At 35.4% G+C, this 7,848-nt stretch overlaps 1 pseudogene; it reads right to left on the bottom strand.

Annotated features, from left to right (window-relative positions):
- Window positions 1-274: 274 nt before the first annotated feature.
- Window positions 275-935, bottom strand: LOC109495888 (annotated as a pseudogene).
- Window positions 936-7,848: the final 6,913 nt, after the last annotated feature.

Genomic DNA, 7,848 nt, shown 5'->3' with positions numbered 1-7,848 from the left:
CTCTGTGCTGGCAGTGCAGAGCCCGATTAGGATTCTGTCTCTGACTCTCTCTCTCCCTTCCCCGCTTGCACTTTCTCTCTGTCTCAAAATAAATAAACTTAAAAATACATATACACTTGAAATATGTGCAAATGACTATATATACTATATCTCAATAAATATCTCAATAAAGTTGTAAGAAAGACAGTAAGGCTACTTTTATGCAAATTACCAAGTTCTAAAGTCACAGAGACAAATCAGTTTTCCAATATCACCATTCCATAAGTGGTATAACAGGTATTGAGTGCTGAATTCTGATTTCAAATCTCATTTTCATTCACTATTTCACAAACGTTTGTTGAACACTTATTTTACTAAACCACTAATTCAAGCACTGAGGATATACTTATTTAAAAAACAAGGAAAGAAAAAAGTTAGTCTACATAACAGCAGTTATGTAATAGACACTTTAAACTTTTTTTTTCCTTTATTTTGTAATGACTGAAACAAAACAGAGCTACAACTGCAGCTTCTGGAAGAACCATTTGTTCTTGCAGGTCTTGTATATCTCCTTGAACTTGACCTTGGCCCCTACTCAGGCTTTACATTTAAGAGCAGAGTTTCTGAACACATCCTTATTGCTGACAGTTTTGTCCAAGAGGATATCCACAGGGTGCCTTGTGGGCATGAGGTGATTGTAGTTATAAACTTTCACAAAAGATTCAATCTTTGACCTCTTCCTGCCTATGGTAGATATCACTTTGCAGGGATAGCAGTCAATTCCAGACACAAGAGCATGGCTATAGAGGTAGCTTGAGGTGGCAATATAGAGGTAGCTTGAGGTGGCAATCACGAATGTTCCTCACAAGGACTGCTTTGCCTTGGAAGTAGCTCTTTGCTGGGACCATCACCACCATCCCAGGTTTCACAAACTTGCCCTTGTTGACACCAGCCATCCAACCCTTATAATATATACTTCTGCGCAAAGACAGACAATAAACAATATGCATATTACTTTTTTAATGTTTTTATTTATTTTTGAAACAGAGAGAGACAGAGCATAATCAAGGGAGGGGCAGAGAGAGGGGGAGGCACAGAATCTGAAGCGGGCTCCAGGCTCTGAGCTGTCAGCACAGAGCCCGGTGCAGGGTTTGAATTCATGGAGTGTGAGATCATGACCTGAATTAAAGTCAGATGCTCAACTGAGTAAGCCACCCAGGCACCCCACAATATGCATATTAATTTAAATAAAGTATTATATAGTGATAAGTGCTGGGGGATAAACCAGGGAAAGTTAGAAAATGTGAACATATGATATTTAATTTGAATGGTCAAGAAAGGCTTTAAAAATTACCATTTTAGTAAAATTCTCAAATATAATTAAGAAGTCAGTCATGTCAATATCTATAAGAAGAGCATTCTAGAAAGAGGAGAAGAGTGAGGATAAAAACTCTAGCCATGGGTTTTTTTGTTTTTTTGTTTTTTTGTTTTTTTTTTTTTTTTTTTGCTCGTTTGTTTTTGTTTCTGATGAGTTACAGAAATAGTAAGGAGGCCAATGTGTCTGGAGCAGAATAAGAAAGAGGGCGGGTGCTGATTATTCAGGGACCTAATAAAGCAGATAAGAAGGATGGATTGAAGCCTCTAAAGTCTTCAGCTTTACTTTACAGTAGAGTATTTTGAGAAGAGAAACAGTATAATCTGATTTACATTTTACAAGGTTTGTAAATGTTATTTACACCAAAGGACTCTCTCTACTCAAACTTACCTCACTCTTGTAAATTATCACATTTGAATATTATGATCACGTGAATACATTTTGATCATGATGTCCTATAAATATAGAAGTAATGTTCTAAATATTATCATTGTCTGCTTTGTTTTTGGTAACATCTTAAAAAGATTAGCCTATTTCCTAGTCCTGAAGTATTCTCTTGATGTAAATTTATTCATTAGGAATCATTTTCCCATTGTAAGGCATTGAAACTGAACTCAAACTGTCTTAAGAATAAAAGGGAGTGTGGCTTTATTGGACCATATAACAGAACTAGCTTCATGCTTGGATACAATAGTTCATAAGAAGGTATCAGTTCTTTATCTTTTCTGTAGATTTGTTTGCCTGTTTGTTGACTTTATTCTCTAAGAGATTCTATATACCTGGGGAAAATTACCCCCGTTTGCAACACCAAGAAGCATTCCAATGGCTTAATGAATCAGCAGCCTAAAATATCATATCTTTATCAGTGACTATACATCAAACACATTGAAATTTTCTCAGTGGACATATTTGGTTGGTATGGCCAATCCTGAGCGTAATACCGTGGCCAAGAAGCTAAGTTGTCTACTTGATTGACATGAGCTTAGCTCATTAGCTTCATGGAAAATAATTGTGATTTACAGCCACAAATCTAAGTCACATATCTTATTCTTATGGTATGTGAAGGGCATGCCACTGTGACTTTCAGCCATAGGAAATGAAGAAGTGTCAAGTAAAGAAAAACATGAGTTCTACATAAGAATATTAGAGCAATGATGTCAAAGAAACATGTAGGAAAGTGTAATAGGAGACTAACACTCTCAGTACTATAATCCAAAATGGGCATGTCAGAGGAACCGATGGTAGGTTAAATTAAGAGGAATTCAGGGAACAAATGGTATAATGTTTTTTGTTATATAAAGCAGTCTTGCATATGGTTGTGTTACCACTTTAAATCTGCCAAAGTCTAACTCACTCGGTCTTCAGATATTTCACTGCATGTAAGAAGTATATTTGACTTCAGATACATTAAAAAAAATAAAGTATATGTGTGCATATGTTTGTGTAAGTATACATGTATCCATAAACTAATGTAAGTTAATGTATGGTATGCATGTAGGCAAAAGTACATTGGTAGAGATTATGGCTTTTTTTCTAACAGCACAGAATCTAGCACATAGAAAATACTCAATAATTTTTCAGTGAAGTCTTCTTAAATCAGCCTATAAATAAATGTTTCAAAAATAACCATGAACTGCAAAGATTGTTTCTAATATATCTTCTGGTGTGTAATAGCTTCTAATATGTAGTAATGCTTTCTTTAAAAAAAAAAAAGAAGTTAAATCCTAAGAGGTGATGCACTTTAAAATTCCTCTAATTCTTTTTTTTCTTTATTCACTTTTATTCTGTAATTTAAGTAAAAAATATCTTAAATGTTAAATTATTAATACAAGATCGAAAGCAAGATTTAAAACACAAGCGTATTATCTATGTTTTAATTGTATTCTTATCCTGTTTATTTTCTGTCTCCTTACTTGTGAGAAAAGAAACTTATTCTTATTTTAACTTTATTTTAAGGTGCTATTATATTCAAAGTGAACTAATTTTGCACCACTTTATTAAACACATTCACATTCATTCATTTCATATGAGCACCTTGTGACTATTGTTTTACCTCCCTAAATTGTTTTATATAGACACAAAACACTTCTGCTTAATTTGATAATACCATCTCTACCAACGTATTAGGCAGCTGTGACAGAATGCAATTTAGTTTTTCCCACATATTGGTGACTAAGATGGACTGATGTTACACGAACTTCCTAATGTTCCGATTTCCAATGCATACATTTTACACAAACTGCCAAACATAGGTCACTGGATATTCCTGAGTAGAAGACAATGAAATAAAATGAAAAATGAAGTCTTAGAGTTTCTCTATCCTGGGTAGTGCAAAATCACGACAATACATTTTATATTTTTCATTAGAAGTGGCATGTGAATCAGCCCACACATTAAAATCAAAAATTTTATTGTCAAAGAATGCAGCAGAAACTAAATCATTAATTTCATTGGATGGGTACACTATCTTGTTACCCTGAAAGATATGTCTTTCTCAACTATATACATTTTAAAAAGAGAGAATACAAAGAAATCCCTTGTTTATAAGTCTCAATTTCCTATGAAAACATTCTTTAAAACTAAAATTATCATTTTGTTCCTTATTTATAAGTACTTGACATTGCAGCAAACATGTTAGATAAGTTTATGACTGCAAAACAAGTATGTGACCAATTTTCTTTATGAAGCATGGAAGAAGTCATTTCTCTATTCTGTTAACAGATTTCACTCAGTTGCTATCTTCCCCTTTCAAAATATAATATTTTCTGTCTCTATGTTCAGGATAAAGATCTGTCACTAATACACACACAACAAGTGCATTGCTTTTGATGTGACCTTTTTCTAAGGAAACCATCCCCATATACTGCCAGGCATCTTTTCTCAGCGATATCCAGATATGAACTCAATTGGCAAAAGGCTTTATTGTGGGGAACTTTGCACATTGTTCTCATCACTTTTAAGGCATTTCAAAGCCTACACAGCTGTAAAATTGTTTTATCTCTTTTTTCCCCCAATAAGGATTAGCTGAGGTCCAGGGAGTATTATAAGCCTGATAAAGCTTTGAGTGCTTTTAGACTGAACTTGGAATGAGTCCAAATATCTCTAACTCCAACATATCAAACCTAAAGTATTGCAAAAAGCCCAAGTGGTTCAACAATCCTCAACCACCTTCAGGACTAAAGCACTTATCTCTCCAGCTATTGGAAGTGTAGTCTTGCAGCTGAGTCTGTCTGAAAAAATTGCACTAAGTTTTAGAGAGCCACCTCACCAAGATTATGTATCCTTCTGGAAATGTAGTCCACATCCAATGAATGTCCAGAACAGGGATGGTAAGTAAGGTGGGTTGACATGAGGAACTGTTAAAAGGCTTACTCCTTTTCCCTCCGTTCATGACAACCCTGAAGGAGATTCATCTTTATTCTAGTGGGACTGACTGGTCTTTGCTGCAGTGGCATGCAGTTCTTATTGTCCCTCTGCCCAGGCCTGTTTGTGTGTGTATGCGTGTGCGTGTGTGTGTGTGTGTGTGTGTGTGTGTGTGTGTGTGTGTGTGTTTAACTCTCTCATGGATGTTATTCCTGAAAACAACAAAATTCTTGCATACAAATATCTATAGCACAGCCTGTTTCCCAGAGAAGTTGGCTAGCAACACAACTAAATTAAAGTAAGAATATGCAATTCCATTTCTTAAAAAAAAACCTTGAGATTAATGAAGAAAATCTTATATCACTACCTTCAGTATGTGAAATTATAGTGGACAGAATAAAATTATAGGCTGCTTTTGGATGGTATTGTCACAGGGACTAAGTGTACATTTATTTCCTTGATTAGCTTTATAATTCTAAGGCTGAGGTACAAAAGTTTAAAAAAATGATGTTGACTCTGTTTCTGTTTTTGAGTTTATTTATTTTGAGACAGACAGAATGAGCAGGGGAGGGGCAGAGAGAAAGAAGAGAGAGAATCCCAAGCAGGCTCCATGTTATCAGCATGGAGCCCGACATGGAGCCTGAATTCATGAGCCTTGAGATAATGACCTGATCTGAAATCAAGAGTCAGATGCTTAATCCACTGAGCCACCCAGGCTCCCTGAGGCTATTTCTTTACACTTATATATTCTTTCAATACTGACCCTTTAAAAAAAATGTTGAATCCACTTCTCTGTGTGTGTGTGTGTGTGTGTGTGTGTGTGTGTGTGTTTGGAGGTGGGAGGTAAGTTTAAAATAAGTTTTAAATTACACAATACTACCCTAATTATGATATACATGTTTAGCATGTGCCTAAAAAGTGTTGCTTTGATTTTATATATTATTTGATTTTATCATTTTGAAAGTTTATTTTCAGAGTTAAAGAGAAGCTTAAAAATATTTGGGCGCTTAGTGACTTCCTTCCCTTTGTCCAGTTGTAGTCATTTTTCCTCTACCCTTTCTGTGTTTCTCATTGTAAAGTCTTCTTTCAAATATTAACAAATTGGCTCCAGGAGGGTAATAATTTACTATCCTATCAACAATGTAGGAGAGTGCTCATTTTACAATGTTAACTGTGTGGCATATTATTTTTTTTTCCCTTCATCAACATAATGGATGAAATGCAATATACTCCACTGTTTATTTTACCTTCTAAAACTATTGAAATTGAAAATGTTTGTACATGCATGTCCAAAAAATAGTGAGATGACCTTTGGGACCCTGTCACAATATAAATTAATATAAAAATTGCTCCTGTGCTACACCTGGGTTAGTTGTGGTTGCCCAAAGGAAGGCAAGATTAACCCCCAATCCAGAATTCAGTTCAAATATCGAGATAGATTATGCTACCCAAGAACTAAGAGGTATAAGAACACTTATTACTCACATTATAAGGTTTTCTTGGGAGAGCAAGCAGACCTACACCAGTGTACAAAAACGGCTTAATATAGCAAAGAGGGACAAATGGCTTGGGGTTTTATAGTGATTAGAGGGCAGTTTCAGGTTTAGAGGCCCCTTCATTGTCCTGGATTTTGTGGGATTTGAACTTCTACCAGAACCAAAGGAAGGAGCCTGTGGACTTTTAAATGAGCTTGCTAAGGTGTTGGGCAAGAGATCTATAAAGAAGTCTTGGGCTTAAAATATTAAAAGTCAAACATCAAAAATGCAATCAGACTCTTTCAGTTAAAAATAAAGTTAAATAACAAGTGCTGGAAATAGAGAAGGAACTCAAAACTACAGAGGAAAGAGCAAACTGACATCCTAAGAAGACCATGGGGGGGGCGCCTGGGTGTCGCAGTCGGTTAAGCGTCCGATTTCAGCCAGGTCACGATCTGGCGGTCCGTGAGTTCGAGCCCCGCGTCAGGCTCTGGGCTGATGGCTCAGAGCCTGGAGCCTGTTTGTGATTCTGTGTCTCCCTCTCTCTCTGCCCCTCCCCCGTTCATGCTCTGTCTCTCTCTGTCCCAAAAATAAATAAACGTTGAAAAAAAAAATTAAAAAAAAAAAAAGAAGACCATGAGTACTGTAAACTGTGGAATCTGATTGACTGAGACCATGGAATGACTTTATGTCTTCACTTAAGGGAAATGGGAGTGACATTCCTCAAACTCTGAAGTGCTGCTCCACAACTTAAAAATAAATTACTAAATCAACCAACATTCTCAACCCACCTCTAGCTACAGTGATTGCAATGATGTTTGTCATCTACCTGTGACTTTGACTTTTAAAAACTACTCCTTTGAGAGAAATTAAAGCCTTAAATCTGAAACATATGAATTTTATAATCAGGGTTCAAAATTTACAACATACCTTCAGTACTGGAATATACAGGCAAACAATTACTATAGAAACTGACTAAGGACTTGTGAAGTTTCTTGAACTCTGTAGGAAGCAAGTTGTAGAAAAACACTTACAAATGAAAGATGAAACCATAGGATGAATAAAATGACAATGAGCTTATCTTAAAAGATTTAAATAAAACAAGATCAAGAAAATGAGCCCATAAAAAAGCAGGAACAAAAGCCCAAATAATTAATATACATTGACCAATTTAGAATTAATAAAATACTAACATGTTTGTTTTTTCTTTTATTTTTCTACAAGTTAAATAAAAACTTATTCTTTTTCTACAAGTTAAATAAAAACATTCCAGCTAGATAACATGCAGTGCAATATTTATTTCACGTGTAGAATCTAGTGATTCAACATTATATACAACACCCAGTGCTCATCACAATTGTCCTCCTTATTACCCATCACCCATTTAACCCATCCTCCCATCCCCACCCCTCTTGTAACCCTTAGTTTGTTCTCTATAGTTAAAAGTATGTTTCTTGGTTTGCCTCTCTCCCCACCATCCCCATGTTCATGTGTTTTGTTTCTTAAATTCCACAGATGAGTGAAATCATATGGTATCAGTCGTTCTCTGTCTGATTTAGCTTAGCATAATACACTCTAGCTCCATCCACATCATTGCAAATGGCAAGATTTCATCTTTTTATGGCTGAGTAATATTACATTATATATGTATATGTA

This window comes from Felis catus, chromosome F2 (assembly GCF_018350175.1).
Source record: "Felis catus isolate Fca126 chromosome F2, F.catus_Fca126_mat1.0, whole genome shotgun sequence".
Classification (NCBI taxonomy): domain Eukaryota; kingdom Metazoa; phylum Chordata; class Mammalia; order Carnivora; family Felidae; genus Felis; species Felis catus.
The sequence above is the reverse complement of the archived record's forward strand: the minus strand, read 5'-3'. Positions and strand labels throughout refer to the sequence as shown.